The sequence below is a fragment of the Musca autumnalis genome, unplaced genomic scaffold (genome assembly GCF_047663935.1).
Source record: "Musca autumnalis isolate F117 unplaced genomic scaffold, ASM4766393v1 scaffold_3, whole genome shotgun sequence".
Taxonomy (NCBI): Eukaryota; Metazoa; Arthropoda; class Insecta; order Diptera; family Muscidae; genus Musca; species Musca autumnalis.
In genome coordinates this window covers 229,203,590-229,225,096 of record NW_027411866.1, presented here as the reverse complement: position 1 = coordinate 229,225,096, position 21,507 = coordinate 229,203,590, and the positions used below count along the sequence as shown (strand labels likewise).

The 21,507-nt window shown below is 40.2% G+C and overlaps 1 long non-coding RNA gene across 2 annotated transcripts in view; it reads right to left on the bottom strand.

Moving 5' to 3' along the window:
• LOC141399087 (uncharacterized) overlaps window positions 1-21,507 on the bottom strand; it is a 314,481-nt gene that overhangs the window by 88,432 nt on the left and 204,542 nt on the right. The gene's annotated exons all lie outside the window — the stretch shown is intronic.

The following is a 21,507-nucleotide window of genomic DNA, read 5'->3' as shown; positions in this document are numbered from 1 at the left end:
CTATGGTCAACGAGATAAATGGACCATACCAATGCGGCAAATCCTGGAGAAGACCCAAGAGGTGCAGATCGACACCTACCACCTTTTATAAAGCAGCCTTCGACAGCCTGCTGCGTTTAAAGGTATTCCAAGCCATGTCTGAATTTGGTATCCCCGCAAAGCTCATTCGGCTTTGTAAAATGACTTTAACTGACACGAGATCCCCAGTTAAAATAGAAAAGAACCTCTCCCAAGAATTTTGTGCCAAAAGAGGTTTCAGGCAAGGAGACAGCCTCTTGTGTGATCTTTTCAACATCCTGCTAGAAAAGGTTGTAGGAGAGGCAAACGTCAAAAGAAGTGACACAATGTACACCAATAGCCACATGTTACTTGCTTATGCTGATGATATAGACATCATGGGACGATCAGTGAAAGAAGTAACCGATGCCTTTATGAAGGTCGAAGGAGAATCTGCTAAAGTGGGTCTGGCGGTAAACGATGTTGATTGTGTCGACGCGCAATGTGTCCATTGAGCTCGGACCAACTGTGGAAGTTGGTTCCTATAATTTTGAGGTAGTAAAAGATTTCGTCTACATCGGCGCCTCCGTAAACACAACAAACGAAATCTGTTGTGAAATAAAAAGAAAAATTGTATTGGCCAACAGATGCAACTTTGGTTTAAGTAAGCAGTTTAAAAACAAAAAAAGGTCTGCAAACTTAAAAAAACCCAAACGAGCCACATCTCGTCAAACAAAAATAACGCTTTACAAATCACTGATACTACCCGTGCTGATGTATGGCTCCGAAGCCTGGGTACTTGCGCAAGCAGACATGGCAGTGCTTGGTGTGTTTGAGAGAAAAATTCTTCGAAAGATCTACGGACAAATCTGCGTTGACGGTGAATATCGACGTCGCATGAACCACGAGCTGTATCTGCTATACAACGAGATCAATAAAGTTAAAAGTATCTAGATGCAGCGATTGCGTTGGCTAGGCCATATCGTAAGAATGGGCGAAGATGAGACCGCTAGAAAGGCGTATAAATACGAGCCGCTTGGCGGTGCAAGCAGAATTGGCAGGCCAAGGAATAGATGGCGCTAACAAGTGGATGAAGAGATGTAAAGGCGCGGTATTCCAGAGTGCGAAGCAACAAACAGAGAGAATTGGAGATGTTTTCTTAGTTCGGCCTATGGAACAAATGTTCTGTAAAGGGCCAGCTAAGTAAGTAAGTTCGACCACAGCTTCCGCTCAGATTTTTATTTTAAAAAATGCATCGGTGAATCGTGCTAACAGTTGATTTTACAAAACTTATGGTATAGTACAATTGTTCTCGTGTTACAATACCCCATAATTCAGTTTCAACATATGTTAATTTTCTACAATAAGGCCAATATACACCTGTTATCAAACCCGGTACATTACCTTTTTCCTCTTTTCATTTCAAATCTACACCTTAGTTCGTATTCTTCAAGCACACTTTACTTCCGTCGTTGATAAATTTCTCCTCACTGAATAAAATTTAATATCATCATCGTCGTAGTCGTCGTCGCCGTCATTATATTACCCAAAAGAATTCCGAACGATAAAAACGTGATATCTCAGTGTTGATTGCAATGACAATATTTTTCGACATTTATTCATCCGCCTTCATCCTTCATGCAGTAGCAGTTGCAAGACGACGACAACAGAAAAGCTTCAGCATCAATATTACAAAATAAATACGCTTTTGGTGCACAACACGTAATACGAGCTAAAGTAGACAAAATTAAAGTGCATCTGGCCAAAAACGAAAAAAAAATACCTAACCGAAACGACAGTGCAGATGCATAAAAGGGAAACCATGGAGGAAAACATTTGAGAGCTAGGAAGAAAAACAATTTGGTAACTGCATTTGTTTGACAGTAGTCCCCATGAGAAGAAAACGAAAAAAATAAGACTCCAAAAAAACCTTGCACCCCCACCACATTGGCACATTTCCTTGTTGAGCTAACGACCAGATGGTTTTCGGAGGAAGTAGATGGGATCTTATATCGTTAGGTTTCCTGATGTCAGGGGCGTAGTTGAGGATATTTTAGGGTAAACCAAGAAACACTCAAATGACATAGCCTCTAATAGTCTACGCAACTGCCTCCATCTCTCTGGTATTACTAAAATAATGTGCTGCTACCACCACTAACACATATGGACGTGTAGTTTTCTGCAAATGTTCCATTTAATGTCTTTCGTTGGTGATGTTATTTTCTTTCTTCTTCGTATAGCATAAAAAACGCACATGCAACTATTTTAAGGATACTAAGGATATGTGAGAAATAAGTTTAGCTACCATTGTTGTTGCTACTACGGCGCTGTGGGAGTATGGTTGTTGTGTGTGTGTGTGTCTTGCGAAGCAATCACAAGGAATGTTGAAAATTTCTGTAATTTTAGTGGAAATATAAGAAGGTGAATTTGTTTTTTGGATATACACACATACACATATGAACAAGAATACAAAAACCAAACGTTGCGCTAGAGGCATTTGAGTGTGGAGGTGGTGCTCGGGAACTTGAGATGAACAAAAACTTTTCAAATTAGTTTAATTTGTACGAAAACAAAGAATAAGCAAACAATTCGAATGGAAGAGGAAATTTCATTTGAATTTGTATTTAAAAGAATTAAGTTAAGCCATCATTGTTTAAAGAAAAATAAATCAAGAAGCAATATGATTTCAATCTTGAGGGTAACATATCTGATTGCTGCCAGATGCATCTATATATCGCCGATGGTGGGGGTTGAAAAAATATTCTTTTTAAAAATCCAAGAATTGTAGACTGATGGTCGTGAAAAAAAAATATTCTTTTAAACATTAACGAACTGTGGTCTAATCGTCGTCGTGGAAAAATATTCTTTAAAAAACCAAAAATTGTGGTTTGGTGGTCATTGAAAAATATTCTTTCTCCAAGAATTGGGGTCTGGAGTTGTTTGAAAAAATATTCTTTTAAAAATCCACGAATTGTGGTCTAATGGTCGTTGAAAAAATTTTATTTTAAAAATCCACGAATTGTGGTCTGGTGTTGGTTGAAAAAATATTCATTAAAAAATTCACGAATTGTGGTCTGGTGTTGGTTGAAAAAATATTCATTAAAAAATTCACGAATTGTGGTCTGGTGTTGGTTGAAAAAATATTCATTAAAAAATTCACGAATTGTGGTCTGGTGTTGGTTGAAAAAATATTCATTAAAAAATTCACGAATTGTGGTCTGGTGTTGGTTGAAAAAATATTCTTTTAAAAATCCACGAATTGTGGTCTGGTGTTGGTTGAAAAAATATTCATTAAAAAATTCACGAATTGTGGTCTGGTGTTGCTTGAAAAAATATTCTTTTAAAAATCCACGAATTGTGGTCTGGGGGTCGTTGAAAAAATGTTTCTAAAACAATTCACTAATGGGTCTGGTGGTCGTTAAAAAACTATAGCCCTTTAAAAATCTACGAATTGTGATCCCCTTTAGTGATTTTGTGTGGGTATTACGTTCAATTTAGGGGAGGGAAGCAACCACCACGGCCACTGATGCATTCCGAATTTATGATGCAAGCAAAGTAAAATTTAAATTGAAATCAATAAATTATAAATACTTGCATCAAATGCAATGAACAGTAAATTCAATCAACATTTATCACTCGTCCAATGTAAGTCAGTTAAACAGCATCATAAACGATCATTTATCATTGTAATTTTTATTGTGTGTGTGGGTAATGAAATTTAAATAATGTAAAGCGTAAATTTTACACTTCACATCTCCAAAAGTGGACCATTTGAAACAAATGTTCATGGTTATGGCACATTAGTATGCGTGCAATTGCATGTACTCGTACGTGTGATAAATCCACTCCATGTAGTGGAAACTAGTGCGAAAGGACAGTGAAGTAAGTCTATTTTTCGACAGTGAAAACTTAAAAAGTTAGGAAGCATCAAGTGTTATATAGTTTTAAAGATATGACATAGTAACATTAGATTCCTAGTGAGAAGTCGCACATAAGTACTGAATGATACAAATTTAAACACAGTTCTCGTTTTATTGTGACCTGATTTTAGAAAACTGATGTCCAAAATGCGTATTAATCAGGTCAAGATAAAAATTGATACACGCACCCAGCAACTATGTTCCACACCAGACTCAGGCATGCAACACAAATAGTGACCACAAGTTCGTTATCCGCAAAATCTTGATCAAATTGAAGTTCTCTATAAGAAACACCAGACACACAGCGTGAAAGCATATAATCCAAAATACCCAAGCCAAGGGAAAGGCAAAGTTGCAACTAAACCAACGCCACTTTCTGTTTAGAAATTAAAGTCATCGAACCGCATAGGATTTAATTCGACCTCACATCGCATTAGCTTGGGAGAAAGAAATATTTTCTCCAACGTGAAAGAAAGGTATCATTGTTAAGTTAAGAAAGGACGACGACTTTAAAGATTGTAGCAACTGAAGATGAATTACCCTGCTCAACATTCTGGCCAAATAGAAGATGTGTAGACCAGTTCATCAGACGATCTTCCTTATAAGAAGTATTATGCAGAACGGTGTTAAGCAGGAGAATCTAAACCAAGAAAGCCAAGGCTATAGTCGGACAGGGCCGACAATGTAATACCCTACACCTTTACCCATGGGAATTAGCTTTCCACATACCAAAATTTCTTTATGGAACAAATAAACTTATTGTAAGAAGTAAATTTGTGAATTCTGGTACCGTATCACACCAAGTTTAAGTAATAACATAATAAGTGTTTCACAAACATCCCAAAAGGGACAACGCTCAATGATATGAAACCCACAGCTTAACTCCGAGTCCGAACGGCGTGTTCTAAGACACCACTTGTAGAGTAGTTTTACGTGACTGATATACTCAGAAAATGTCGCAAGGATATTTTGCAACCGTTAAAAATTTGATTTTGCCTGCCTGGGGAATCGATTTGAAAAAAGGTGGCAAAGCAACCCATGCTGCAATGTATGTATAATAATCCAATTGGACATCTAAAACGTTTAGGCACCACGTAATTTGCAATAATGCAACAAATGGGAATGGGAAAATGTGGTTCTCTACAAAAAACCCATTATATATTAAGCAGTAGACCCGTTATCTAGCAGACACTTTATTGCAATTTTCATCAGGATGAAGATCAGTAGTTCTATTTTCATATGTAGTCGAATTTGCTGTTATATGCCCTCCAGGAAATAAAATATATACCAAAACAAGTGAGCAAAGGCTATAGTCGGGACGGGGCCGACCATGTGATACCCTACACCACTACCCCTGTGCATAAGCTTTTCACTGGTAAACATTTCTTTTAGGAAATATAATCCGACTACCACCAAACATCATATGCCTCTTTCTCTCTGTGACCCCCATAAGCAACCAAAATTTCGTGACCATCCGATCAAAATTACGACCTGTATCGTGATTGCAAAAAAAAGGAAGAATTGGATGCATTACTGACTGTTGTGGTATCTACCTTGCTTGACCACCTTCACCAACTTACTTTACACCAATGTAGAGGTAATATTTTCTTCTTCCATCGACAGGCTTTGCCGTTGGAATACCAATACTAGAAGCCGATATATTCACATAGAATTAAAGTTTGTCTCCACATGAGTTTTTCCCCATTCCGACCCCTAAATATTATCAGACTATCACCAAAAGCAATAGGTTTCTTCAGCTGTGGGGCCCCATCTAGCCCCAAAATTTCGAGACTATCCGATCAAAATTCCAACATGTAGCGTGATAAAGGAGATCTTTTCTTCTTTCATTGGCGGGTTTTCCTTTTAGAATATGTACTCCTACCAGAAGCGGAGATATTCGCATACGAAAAAAAAACGTTGACGTTTCTCCAAATAAGCTTTTTGCTTATTCCGACTCCTGAATATTATCCGACTACCACCAAACTTAATAGGCTTCTTCCTCTGAGGGGTCCGCATCAACTCCCAAAAAACGTGACGATCCGATCAAAATTGCGACCTGTAGCGTGATTATAAAAAAATCGGCAAATGGGATGCATTACCGACTATTGCGATATCTCTGTTGTTTGACCACCTACGACAACCTAATTTACATCGCTGCAAAGGTGATGTTTTCTACTTTCTTCAGCAGGTTTTGCTTTTGATATACCCCGTACAAAAGCGGAGATATTCGCTTTGAAATAAAATGTTAACTTTTGCTCCAAATAAGTTTTTTTGCCTATTCCGACCCCTGGATATTATCCGACCATCATCAAAATCAATAGGCTTCTTCCCCTCCGGGACCTTCATCAACACCCAAAATTTGGTGACGATCGGCCTAAAATTGAGACCTGTAGCGTGATTACAAAAAATTGAAAAATGGGATGTATTACCGACTATTGCGATATCTCCGTTATTTGGTCACCTACGCCAGCCTACTTTGCATCATTGTAAAGGTGAGATTTTCTACTTTCATAGTCAGACTTTGCTTTTGGAAAGTCGCCAACCTATGCTGTGATATTCGTCATTATATTTTAAATCGCAAAAATGAAAAGTTGTGTTCTATTAGCGGCTATTGCGATATCTTCGTTGTTTGACCACCTACGACAACGTACGTTACATCGTTGCAAAGGCGATATTTTCTTCTTTCATTAGCAGGTTTTGCTTTTGATATACCCCTTATAGAAGCTGAGATATTTGCTTTGGAAAAAAACGTTGACTTTTTCTCCAAATACGTTTTTTGCCCATTCCGACCCCTAAATATTATCCGACCATCACCAAAATCAATAGGCTTCTTCCCCTCCGGAACCCTCATCAACACCCAAAATTTGGTGACGATCCGATCAAAATTGCGACCTGTAGCGTGATTACAAGGTTTAGATGGACAGACGGACAGACGGACGGACTGACGGACGGACACACATAGCCCAATCGACTCAGCTCGAGACAATCATTTTGGTATATATAAGTATGGGTCTACGACCATTATTTCGATGCGTTACAAACTTTTTGGGCAAACCAACTTATAATACCCTTCCCACATAGTGGTGTAGGGTATAAATATTTTGTTTATATTTTTCATACAAAAGTAATGGTCCATTTCACCCGCTAAATAATATCAGATCATCATCCATAATTGTAAGCATCTTCCTCTACCTAACTTCTAACCTCGTGCAAAATTTCGTAATTATTGAACTATAATTGCTATCTATAGCGTGTTTATGATTACACTACAAACAAATAACAGTGTATATTAGGCAGTAACTCTGTTATCTTATCATGTACACCAACACAATCGACATCAATAGAAAGGTCAAGCGTTCCTCTTCCAGGTATAGCTTACTTGCCCGGAATGCCTCTTCCAGAAATAAAGATATAAGCTGTATATTAAAAATTTTCACAATTTTCACACAAACGTTTTGGTCCATTTAACCCTCTAAATATTATCTGATCGCCATCTCAAATTGCAAGCATCTTTTTTGTCATATACTCCTACCTTATTTAAAATTTCGAGGCGATCTGAGTATTATTGTGACCTACAGAGCACCTACAAAATCGGATAAAAATTATGTTTTTGGTCCATTTCACCCGCTAACCAACTAACGTTAACTTTCACGATCACCACCAATTAAAATAGCGATCTATTCTGATGTGAAACCGACCTACATAACAAATTTCGTGACGATCGGTCCATAATTGCGGCCTGGAGTTTGATTGCAATTTATAATGGACAGACGGACACACGGACGGACGGACGGGCGGACATACATCTCAAAATTGCTTTATCTCGTCGAGATATGAAGATTGGTATACCACATTGGGGGTCTCCGACGAATATTTCGCGGTGTTACATGATTTTTTTCCAAAACAAACTTATAATACCCTTTCCACATAGTGGTGTAGGGTATAAATACTGGATGAAATAATGAGTGAATTCACTGAGAGGAGTCATAATATGGAGTCACTTGAAGACTTAAATCATATGGTTAATACGAGAAGCACTAGAAAAGTGCATTGATCAAATGTAATGTTTGTATGTCGATAAAGGGCCATTTTATAGCACTATGAAAAGCTGGTTTAATGAATTCAATCGTGGCCGACACTGACCAAAAAAACGAAAGTTGACGTTGTGTCAGAAAAAAAAATTATGATGTGCGTGAACGGATAATGAAATTGCCATTTTATATACCGTGAGATAGAGGCACCCTTAGGCATTTCTTCCACCAACTACCATTTGATATTGCATGAACACCTGGCCGCGAAAATGGATTTTTCTCGTTAGATCCAGCAAAACTTGTCAATCGCTCAAAAACAGATTCTTGTAAATTGGCGCAAAGAAATTCTGAATAAAAACAATGACGGAACTTCAAACGACATTTATTAGATCGCTACAGACGACGAATTTTGGATCTATGCTTAGGAGCCCGAAGCAAAACAGGAATCGACCTTTTTTGTCTTCGAAAGCGAGACAAATCCAACGAAAGTTGTTCATGGAAGAAGACCTTCGAAGCAAACGGTCGCCTGTTTCTTTGGCAAAACTGACTGTGTGGCGACTATACGGCTTGATAAATGTATGACGGTTAATTTTGAGTGTTACACTACAATTTGTTTGCCTAATGTCTCCTGAGAAATTCGAAAAACGAAGAAGAGAAAACGAATCGTTCTGCATCATGACAATTCGAGCTCTCACACATCGATTAAAACCAGCGCCTGTATGACCGGACAAAACGTGGAATTGATGGGTCATGCACCGTACAGCCCTCCAATGATTTCATTTGATCCCAGCACATCAAGAAAAAAAGACATGATCAACGATTTTCGTCGCCAGTAGATGCTGTTGAAGCGTTCAAAAACCATGTTTTTTTTAAGTGTCTGAATTAAGCCACGGTATACAACCCATCTTTGGTCCAACAAATTCTCCACAGTGAAACATCTGATAATAAAATAAGGCTGATAGACTTCGAAGAGACAAAAAAATATGGTAGTTACCAGATTTAAGCATTTCGTCATTCATAAGGGCACCGTGCTGTCTGGCCAAAATCATGTTAGATGGAACACATTCACCTAGCGAGTTGGACGTACAATCGTACGTACGACTCGGACCACAACCTTGCGATTAAACGTAGCAAACAAAGTGCGAACAGACACAACACGGAAGTTGGACATTGCTAAGCTGCAATCACAGCAGATAGCCACAGCATATTCCATTCAACTAACCCTATTGCTTAATCAAAGCAGTCTTCGTACCGGTACTATATCAACACTGTGGCAAAGTATTGCCGCTAAATCTATACTTGGATATCAGATGCTTCCACCAAGGAACCAATGTATGACCAAGAGTGTTGTGCAGCTACCGAAGGAAGGAATTTTACAACTAGTAGCAACACGTAGGGCACGAGAGAGACATCCGGAGAAAAAAAGAGAGGAGAAACGTAATTTTCGCTGGAAAGAGAAATGGAGAAGCGGGAGTGTGAAAAAAAAGTGAAACATTAAACTGATGGCTTTGGTACAGGCACACCCCCCTCTACAGACCGGCAAGGTAATTTGGTAACTGCTACAGATGTGGAAAGTGCATTTTTGTTGGTATCCAATACTAGCGAAGACGGCGAAGATTCCACATAGCCCATGCCAGAAGATGGTATTGCATGTAAACCACCCGGTCAAGATGATGTAAAGACAGGAGGCGACTGGCTGATAAGGGGTATGCATCAGCTAGTAAACACCATCTGGCAGGAAGAACCTGAGCATCCTAATCCCCGTTCACAAGAAAGGAGATAAGGCTGTGTGATCCAATTATAGGTGCATAAGTCTTCTCCCTATTGCTTACAAGATAGTGTCAGGAATATTGTGCGAACGACTTAAGCCTATGGTCCATGAAATAATTGGGTCATACCAATGCTGCTTTAGACCTGGTAAATCCACCATTGACCACATATTTACCCTACGGCAAATCCTGTAGGCAAATCGTGGTTTTCTCGTCTGCTGGGGTAAGTTCAGTCGCTTCCAGGGCCTCCATAAGGACCCACTAAACCTTACGGAATGAAAAGACTAGTATTCTCCCTTTCCTGTGGGCTAAATCTACTGGTATTTAGATGCGATAAGAATGAATTCAATGGGTATATATTTGGATAAATAGTTATCGTAAGGATTTTGCAAACTCGCTGGAGTTTCACAGCTGAGGAGCTCGTGTTGAATTAGCGGGTTCTTCTTCGAGGGACACGGTGTTGTTTGTGTTTGGCTGCAGATGATCGGTAAGACTATGAATTCGGTGTTCGGCTGCAGATGCTCGGGATGACTATGTATTCGGTGTTCGGCTGCAGATGATCGGGATGGCGATGTATTCGGTGTTCGGCTGAAGATGATCGGGAAGATGATGAATTCGGTGTTCGGCTGTTGATTATCGGGAAGACGATGTTTCGGTGTTCGGCTGCAGATGATCGGGAAGACAATGTTTTCGGTGTTCGGCAGCAGATGATAGGGAAGACGATGGATTCGGCGTTCGGCTCTTGATGTTCGGGAACACGATTGGTTCGGCGTTTGGCTGTTGATGCTCGGAAACACGACGGGTTCGGGTATTAGTCTAGTGTCATGGTATATTTTCTACCATGCGCTACTGGTTTCTAACCACGAACTGCTGACCCGAATGCCCAGTGGAACAGCTGACCCGAAGGCCCTGTAGAACTGCTGACCTGAAGGCCCAGTGGAACAACTGACTCGAAGGCCCTGTGTATGTATTAGCCACTACAACGTAATGGGTAGCCCTCATAAAGCATTCCCAACGCTTTAGCACCGAAGTGTAAGTTGGCGGATTTAGAACAGTATTTTGTTCCAACCCGTGTAGCTAACCCCCTGCAGTAGTAAGCTCACCATTCTCAACCATTTCTGAAATACTTCAGTGACTTATAGTATGGAGTAAATTATTAGTCGTAAGCACTGACGGCAGTCGTTGTAAAGTTACACGGGAATGCACTTATCATTTGCATTACATTTTATCTCCGAAGCGCATGGGTAGTAATGATGTAGTGTATGTTGCATATTGGATGGCTGGTTCCGTATGGTAAAGGTAGTTGTTGTTGAATTATGTACGTGAATATTTTGTCACGTTACAAGAAGGCCCAAGACCCATCTATTTGTCGAATATAAAGCTTTCGAAAGCCCCCTACGTTCAAAGGTATTTCAAACCATGTCTGAATTTTGTATCACCGCAAAGTTCCTTCGGCTTTGTAAAATGACAGTTCAGTACCAAAAGAGATTTCAGACAAGGAGACAGCTTTCCTGTGATCTCTTCAACATTCTTCTGAAAAAAAGTTATACTAGATGCAAACGTCAATAGAAACGACACAATATACATAAACCAATAGCCACATGTTCGGGGGTTCGATTCCCCGACCAGGCAACATCAAACATTTTTCAACGCTGGCAAAATACCCCTCAGTAATGTTGGCGACCTTTCCTGATTATTTCAGCCTTGAAAACTTCTCCACAAGTGGTGTCTTAAGAAACGCCGTTCGGACTCGGCGATAAACATTAGGTCCCATATCATTGAGCTAAATATGAATCGGAGTGCACTCACTGATATGAGAGAAGTCTCCCTTGTCTCGTATGGGATGTTGTGGAACAATAGCCACATGTTACTTGCTTATGCTGACGATATAGACATCATGGGTCGATCAGTGGGGAATCTTCTAAATAGGTCTGGCGGTAAACGGCGTCAAGACCAAGTTGAAGGTATCAACGCGCAATGTGTCTATGGAGCTCGAATCCAACTGTGACTGCAGGTTCCTATATTTTTAAAGTAGTAAAGACTACGTCTACCTCGGCACCGTCATAACAACATCAGAGTTGAAATAAGAAGAAGAATTGTATTGGCCAACATATACTACTTTGGCTTAAGTAAGCAATTTAAAAACAAAGCGCCATCTCTTCAAGCAAAAATAACACTTTACACATCACCGAAGCGTGGGTACTTGCGCAAGCAGATGAGTCAGTACTTGGTGCTTTTGACAGAAAAATTCAAAAGATCTACTGGCTAATATTCGTTGACGGTGATTATGGACGTCGTATGAACAATGAGCTGTATCGGCTATACAACGACATCAGTACAGTTAAACGTATCGAAATACAAGGATTGGGTAGGACATATCATAAAAATCAGCGATGATAAACCCGCTGAATAGGCATATGAATACGGGCCCCATGGCAGTGCACGCAGAACTGGAAGGCCAAGGCGTTGATGGAGTAAAGAATTGGAAGACCAGATCGAAAAGCGCGATATTCCAAATGGGAAAAATAAAATAACAAATAGAGAGAAATAGAAATCGTTTCTTAGTTCGGCTTATATGACAAATGTTCTGTTGAGGGCCAACTAGGTCTGGCATAGGGTATTTAGATGTTGCTACATATGATTGATTATACCCTCAGCATTTATGCTAACGAGGGCAAAATGTGCCTCATCGAAATAATAGTTTTAGACCCCAAGTGAGTTTGTACGAAATCTATTTCAGACAATTTGGTGTCGATTAAGCAATGTCCATCCGTCTGTCTGGCCGGTTGGTACGCACGATAACTCTCGCACGGATGAGCCAATTTGGTCCAAAATTTGGCTTTCGTAATATTTTGTCCAAACATAGTTTTCGTTCGAATATGGGCCATATCGGACCACTCCTTCAGGTACATTCCACACAAAAGTTCAAAACTTTCCGCTTAAACGGTGCGCACGCAACTCTGAAAGGCTGTAACCGATTTGATCCATACTTTTCATATCGTAATATATCTACGGGACATAGATCAGGTTTGAATATGGACTATATAGGTTCACTCCTTCGAGTACCTCCCACACAAAATTTGGGAAAAGTACGGTTTGAGGTCTGCCCTCGGATCGTTTTGCCTATTTTTGTAGCAAATTGTATTCGCTGCACCTATTACGAGAGTACACATTTTTTCAGGGGCAAGTTCATTTTTTCTGAAAAAATTTTCAGAATTACCCCATGGAGTCATGTGTAGTGTCTGGAGCGCACGATAACTCTCGAACGGATTAGCCGAATCGGTTCAAGCTTTGCGCTTCGATTGATTTGTAACAACTTGTATTCGTTTTCCCCATTACGACGGTACATGTTTTTTTCGGGGGCAAGTCCTTACTTCTTGAGGTATAGTCCAAACGCTCCAAAAAGCCTGGCGGCACCAACTAAACTGGGTAGTACGTAAGATAACCATCGAAGGTAGAAACCGATTTGGTCCAAACATTGCACATCGTATTATATAGACGTCAGAAGTATTGTGTGTTACTTCTTTTCCTTAGGTCTGAGGCTGAGGTCGGCCAAGCCGACTGATACTTTTTTACTTCTTTTTATTATTTGTTTGCAATCCTTGGAGTGCAATTACTCACATTTTAGAAAACATTTAAATTAGTTTTCAAAGTTTCTTAAATTTTCTTCCACAAAGATGAAAAGTGAAACCATAAATAATATTCTTTAACAACAATGAGGAAATTTTTAAATTAGTTTTATATCTTACAGTTTTAGCACACACTATCATACACACACACAGCCGCACACTCATATTGCATTTAAACGACTGACCTCCTTATGAATGAGTGAATGAATGGCTGAATGTATGTGTATGTGAGAGAGAGAGAGTGCACGTGTAACCGTAGTATAATGTTAAATATTACAGTTTTGCCTTTATGACCCCCAAGGCCTTTACAGTTATTTGCGACACTTGAATTATGACCGAGCCCCTTCGCTACACACTCATGCACATGAGGCATGCATATATGAAAGGTAATTTTAGCTAGAATACTTTTGTTACACTTCCGTTTTTGACTTGAGAGCAGCATCTCAGTGCAAAACAAGTTGCTTGCATCCATAGAAATGTGGGTACATACATATGTACATACGTATGTATGTATCTCGTTATGTATGCATGTTTCCTTGTAAGCATAAATTAAAGCTGCATACATAGCATCGAGAATTTTTGTTATCGTTACCAACATTTCTTCAGTTTTTGTTTTTGGTTTTGTTGCAGAACAACTTTAGTGCCTTGGAATGGCAATGGGTTTTGTAGTTAAATGTTGTTTAAGGAAATTATTGTTAGGCCCCACTTGACATATAACATGGCTTTTGACTTTAACACCACCATCAGTGTTGGTTAGATGTGGCGGTGCAGCATGTGACACACTGTGATAATAGACGCTCATACCAGTGATAGATATTGCCTATTTGCAATTCCGCTACAAATGAAATGGAGAAGACGTAGAGCATTGACAACCACCAACCACACACAAACACTCTACTAAATGACTTTCTATGCCGGATCGCATCATCAACAACAGCTGTTATATGCACACACCATCAACTTTGCTTATCCATTCCCAAACGGGCGTATGTATGTTTGTACACTCATAACCATTTCTAGATAAAACTTCTTTGATAACTTTAGTTTATCAGCCATAAAAGCGTAAAGTCTGGAATAAACTTGCCATATAAGCCTTGCAACTAGTAACACATTTCATTCATATGCCAGCACCGCCTCCACCACCATCATCACAGCATATTCGCCATTTGACATTCTCACATATTGACTTGAATGACTTTAAAGTGCTTGACAAATATTTCACTGCAATACAAGAGGGGTCAAGGGAGAAGTTCTTCAAATGATGCACTACAGAAGATGCAAGCCTCTTGCAATGCAAGTAATGCCATTCGTCGTTATCTAGAGATGAATGGTTGGTGCGGCGTTGTGTGCGGTTCAATTCCTGACCGGAGCATCAAAATTTTCGGCGGTGGCAAATCCCTTCAGTGTAATGTAGCCAACATTTCCTGAAAATTTCTGCCACGAAGAACTTCTCTACAACATAAAGGTACAATGCACAGAGAAGGGAGTCCTCATGGCATGTAGATTCTATGTGGGCCCCCTGGATTTTGCTAGCACATAAAAAAATATTAAACAGAAAATTGTGCCACCATTGATATCTTTAAGGGTGATCTTCCTAGAAGGATCTATAAGAATGCGTTTTTCGGGTTCAGAGGCATCAACAGTGACGAACAACAGACATTCTTTGTTTTCCCGATGGTCACGAACTTCAAAGATGCGATTGCCCGATGATGTTTTCAAACCCTTCGGCATAATAGTTTTTGGAACACCCAAACAGATTTGTTGTGGATTATTTCAAAACAACGAAACTGAGGTTTTCGGGCCATAAACGTTAATAACAATAAATATTGGTCCGTCAGTTCACCTAACGGACGTCTCCGTACCTGTGCATCAGGGGAGGAGGAAGATCGTACAAATTTGTTCTAGAATAGGAAAATCGCCTGTAATAGAACCAGTTCGGAACAGATTAGTGTAATCACATACCTCAGGGAGTATCTATTCCCGGCGGTGATGTTCGTCTAAAACAAAACAAGTAAAAACTAAATAAAGTTCGGGCGGGCTAGAGATGGTATTTACTATATTGAATGGCAAATACAACATTTTACACCCTATTCTTGGGTTTAGGTTGTAAATTCGTTTCAAAATGGATAGTTTTGCAATACTTTAAACTAGTGAGTAAATACTTGGGTAAATACCCGAGTATTTACCCAAGTGTTGGGTAAAAACTCATTAACTGCCGAACCACTTGACGTAGGCTGACAAAATTTGGCTTACATCTTTCTTATGTCAACAGAACTTCTGGTACTGAACATGGGGTCTCTGGGTCCATGTTTTGATATAGCCCCCATATAACCGTACCTCCCGATTTAAGGTATTTTTTGTCTATTAGCCACATTTTACAATAATATTGGCTGTAGCTTGGCACAGTGAGTTCTCAATGTGTAGAAAATATCCTTGCAAAACGTTGTCAATATAGGTCCACGTTTTCTAATAGCCCCCATATAAGGGTACCCCGATTTCTAGTATTTACCCAAATTTTGGGTAAAAACTCTTTAACTGCCGAACCACTTGACGTGGGCTTGCGAAATTTGGCTCAAATCTTACTTATATTAAGAGAATATCTAGTATTGAAAATGGGGTCTCTAGGTCCATGTTTTAATATAGCCCCCATATATCCCTACCACCCGATTTAAGGTATTTTTTACCTATTAGCTTCATTGTACAATCATATTGGCTGAAATTTGGCATAGTGAGTTCTCAATATGTAGAAAATATCCTTGCAAAAACTTGTCAACATAGGTTCACGTTTTCTAATATCCCCCATATAGGGGTACCCCGATTTCGAGTATTTACCCAAATGTTGGGTAAAAACTCTTTAACTCCCGAACTACTTGACGTAGTCTGACAAAACTTGGCGTAAATCTTTCTTATGTCAAAAGAACTTTTGGTACTGAACATGGGGCCTCTGTGTCCATGTTTTGATATAGCCCCCATGTATCCGTACCTCCCGATTTAAGGTATTTTGTACCTATTAGCCATATTTTACAATCATACTGACTGTAGTTTGGTACAGTGAGTTCCCAATATGTATAAAATATCCTTGCAAAAAATGTCAACGTAAATCCACGTTTTCTTGTAGCCCCAAGATGGGTTTCAGAAATCGGGAGGTACGGTTATATGGGGGCTATATGAGAACATGGACTCAGAGAACCCATTTTCAATACCAGATGTTCTCTTGATATAAGTACGATTTGAGCCAAATTTCGTGAGGCTACGTCAAGTGGTTCGGCAGTTAAAGAGTTTTTACCCAAGGTTTGGGTAAATACTCGGGTATTTACCCAAGTATTTACCCACTTGTTTAAAGTATTGTAAAACTATCCATTTTGAATCGATTTCATAACCTAAACCCAGAAATAGGGTCTAAGATGTTGTATTAGCGATTCAATATAGTAAATACCCATATAAATACCTACAAATGGGTATTTACCCGGTATTTACCCAATTTACCCATTTTACCGGGTATTTACCCACTGTCCATCTCTAGGCCGGGCCTAACTTTTTATACCCTTCACCATACAAATAATTGAAACCAGATTTCAGCAATTTCGGTTGAATTGTGTGGCTAAAACTTTAAAATTCTCGAAATAAAATTCTTCTACCGGGGCTTTATGAAAAGTTCAGCCATTTCTGTTGAATATTGAGGCCACAACCTTCCATATACCGAAAATCGGGATATACCGTTCTATAGGGGCTATATTAAAACGTGGATCTACTCTAACAAATTTCAGGTGGAATGTTTTATACTCTCAACGAAGGCAAAATACAATATTTTAACCATTTCGGTAGGATATTGTGGTCACAACCTTCAAAGTACCGAAAATCGGGAGGTACCGTTCTCTGGAGCCTGTATGAAGAGAGTGGACCTATACCGACAAATTACAGGAGAAAAGTTGTATACCCCACAATGAATACTAAGTACCAAATTTCAGACATTTCGGTGGGATATTGAGTCCACAACCTTCAAAATACAGAAAATCAGGAGATACCGTTCTATGGGGCCTGTATGAAGAGAGTGGACCTATACCGAGAAATTACAAGTGAAAAATTAGGTGGAACGTTTTATACCCTCAACGAAGACAAAATACCAAATACCCAAAATCGGGAGGTACCGCTCTATGGGGGCTTATTGAACCCATGAACCTATTCCAATACCAACAAATTACAAGTGGAAAGTTGTATACCCCCAACGAAGACTAAGTACCACATTTCAGCCAATTCGTTGAGATATTGAGGCCACAACTTTCAAAGTACCGAAAATGGGAAGGTACCATTCAGTGGGGTCTATATGAAGACGTGGACATATCGTCGGTGTTCCATACGCCATTTTTGACATTTTGAGATAGAGGTACCTTGCAAGGTTTTGAACCATGCTCTTTCAGATTTTTTGGTCGGTTTTTCTCTATCTCTTATAGCTTCTAAGGTATTCAGATGCCAGTATGTTCCATATCTGCTTTGTGACCCATAAAATCTTGTCGTTTTGTTCCATATCCATAAAGCCTGGCGTATGGAACAAAACAACCTCGAACTTTTTAGTTCCATATCCATGTCGTTTGGCGTATGGAACAAAAAGAGACAAAAACGAATTGTTCCGCACCAAAAATGATGGCGTTTGGAACAAAAAATTGCCCATTTTTGCCAAGTTACGACTAAAGTGGCGTATGGAACAAATTTTTTTAAAGGACTTGGTTTAAGAACTGAAGAATAATACTTTCTAAATCCAAATATTTTTGAATATTGTATTGTTATATGAAAACGAAAATTTATCAATCGTTTAAACAAAAAACCCCTAGTTTAAAGACGTAGGGGATGGAAGATACCAAGGAACGGTCCTGACCGGTTTTAACATGGCAAAGCCCAGGATTTATCTTGGTCCCTCTTTCATCCCAAGTGGACACTGACCTCCCCGTGGTGTCACCTGGGGAACTGCCTTTAACACCCGTTAAAGGTAGTGAGCTAACATGTGCCGCGCGTTCACCCATAAGAACGTTAAAAACTTGGGTTTGGGCGTCGGGTTAGTAACCCTCCCCTAGAAAAAACAGCCTACTATGAAAAAACGAAAGAAAAGAAAAACAAACCCCTCTAAAGTTGACGAACCCCGCAAACGTTTTAAGGACCATGATCTGCGAATCTGCACCTGGAATGTTCGCACTCTTTATAGAGAAGGTGCAGTCTTCGCATTGGCAGACGTACTTGAAAAGTACAAGACCGATATTACTGCCATACAGGAAATACGATGGATTGGGAAAGGCGTCACAACAACACCTAAAGGTGACGCACTGTATTATAGCTGCCATGACGTAAAGCATGAGTTTGGTTGCGTATTCGTAGTTAGTCGGAGGGTAAAACATCTGGTATCAAGCTTCACCCCAGTGAATGAAAGACTTGCTGCAATTCGAATAAAAGCTAAATTCTTCAACATCAGCTTTATTTGCGCTCATGCTCCCACTGAAGAAAAGGATGAACAGACCAAAGATATATTTTACGAGCGCTTAGAAGAAACATATGACCGTTGCCCTGCCCATGACATTAAAATCATTCTAGGCGATTTTAATGCCAAAATTGGAAAGGAGAATATCTTTGGCCCAACAGTCGGGAAATTCAGTCTCCACAGTGAAACATCTGACAATGGTATGAGACTGATAGACTTTGCAGCTGCAAAAAACATGGTAGTTAGCAGTACCAGATTTAATCATCTCGATATTAATAAGGGCACCTGGCTGTCTCCAGATCAGAAAACAAGAAACCAAATTGATCATGTTGTGATAGATGGAAGACATTCATCGAGCGTGTTGGATGTACGATCGTTCCGAGGCGCAAACATTGATTCGGACCACTACCTTGTTGCAGCAAAGGTACGCACCCGCTTAAACGTAGCAAACAAAGTACGAACAGACACAACACGAAAGTTAGACATCGGTAAGCTGCAATCACAACAGATAGCCACAGCATATTCCACTCAACTAGCCCAATTGCTTAATCAAAGCCCTCCTCATCCCGATAACATATCAGCGCAATGGCAAAGCATTGCCCACTCCATGCAAACAGCCGCAAAATCCATACTTGGATACCAGAGACCTCCACCAAGGAATCCATGGTATGATGAGGAGTGTCGTGCTGCCACCGAAGAGAAAAAATGCGGCATATAAGGCTACTTTACAATCCGTAGCAACGCGTAGCGCACGAGAGAGATATAGGGAGAAAAGGAGAGAGGAGAAACGTCTTTTCCGCAGGAAAAAGAGAGAGATGGAAAAGCGGGAGTGTGAAAAAATCGAGATGTACAGGAGCCAGAATGAAGTCCGAAAATTCTACCAAAGAGTCAAGCATCAAACTGATGGCTTTGGTACAGGCACATCCTCCTGTAGAGACCAGCAAGGTAATTTGGTAACTGATACAGTAGTGTACTCAGGATATGGAAAGAACATTTTTCAAATCTGTTGGTATCCAATAGCAGCGAAGACGACGAAGATACCACAGTCCCAATCCCAGAAGATGGTATTGAATGTATACCGCCCAGCCAAGATGAGGTAAAGACAGCAATAAATCGGCTGAAGAATAATAAGGCAGCAGGGGCCGATGGCTTACCAGCCGAGCTGTTCAAAACCGGAGGCGACACGCTGATAAGGTGTATTCATCAGCTAGTTAGCACCATCTGGCAGGAAGAACGAGTACCCGACGATTGGAACCTGAGTATCCTGTGCCCAGTCCACAAGAAGGGAGATAAGACTGTATGCTCTAACTATAGGGGCATAAGTCTACTCCCTATTGCCTACAAGATCGTGTCAGGGATATTGTGCGAACGACTAAAGCCAATGGTCAACGAGATTATTGGACCATACCAATGCGGCTTTAGACCTGGCAAGTCCACCATTGACCAGATATTTACCCTGCGGCAAATCCTGGAGAAGACCCAAGAGATGCAGATCGACACCTACCACCTTTTTGTCGATTATAAAGCAGCCTTCGACAGTCCGCTGCGCTCAAAGGTATTCCAAGCCATGTCTGAATTTGGTATTCCCGCAAAGCTCATCCGGCTTTGTAAAATGACTTTAACTGACACGAGGTCCTCAGTTAAAATAGGAAAGAACCTCTCCGAAGAGTTTGGTACCAAAAGAGGTTTCAGACAAGGAGACAGCCTTTCGTGTGACCTCTTCAACATCCTGCTAGAAAAGGTTATACGAGAGGCAAACGTCAAAAGAAGTGGCACAATCTACACCAATAGTCACATGTTACTTGCTTATGCTGATGATATAGACATCATGGGTCGATCAGTAAAAGAAGTAACTGATACCTTTATAAAGGTCGAAGGAGAATCTGCTAAAGTGGGTCTGGCGGTAAACGGTGAGAAGACCAAGTTGATGGTGTCGACGCGCAATGCGTCCATTGAGCTCGGACCGACTGTGGAAGTTGGTTCCTATAATATTGAGGTAGTAAAAGACTTCGTCTACCTCGGCACCTCCGTCAACACAACAAACGACATCAGTTCTGAAATAAAAAGAAGAATTGTATTGGCCAACAGATGCTACTTTGGATTAAGTAAGCAGTTTAAAAACAAAGCCACATCTCGTCAAACAAAAATAACGCTCTACAAAACACTGATACTACCCGTGCTGATGTATGGCTCCGAAGCCTGGGTACTTGCGCAAGCAGACATGGCAGTGCTTGGTGTGTTTGAGAGAAAAATTCTTCGAAAGATCTACGGACCAATCTGCGTTGACGGTGAATATCGACGTCGCATGAACCACGAGCTGTATCTGCTATACAACGACATCAATATTGTTAAACGTATCGAGATGCAGCGATTGCGTTGGCTAGGCCATATCATAAGAATGAGCGATGATGAACCCGCTAAAAAGGCGTATGAATACATGCCACATGGCGGTGCACGCAGAATTGGCAGGCCAAGGAATAGATGGCGCAAACAAGTGGATGATGAGATGACAAGGCGCGGTATTCCAGAGTGCAAAGCAACAAATAGAGAGGAATGGAGATCTCTTCTTAGTTCGGCCTATAGAACAAATGTTCTGTAGTGGGCCAGCTAAGTAAGTAAGTAAGTAACGAAGACTAAGTACCAGATTTCAGCCATTTCAGTGAGATATTGAGGCCACAACCGTAACAAAATACC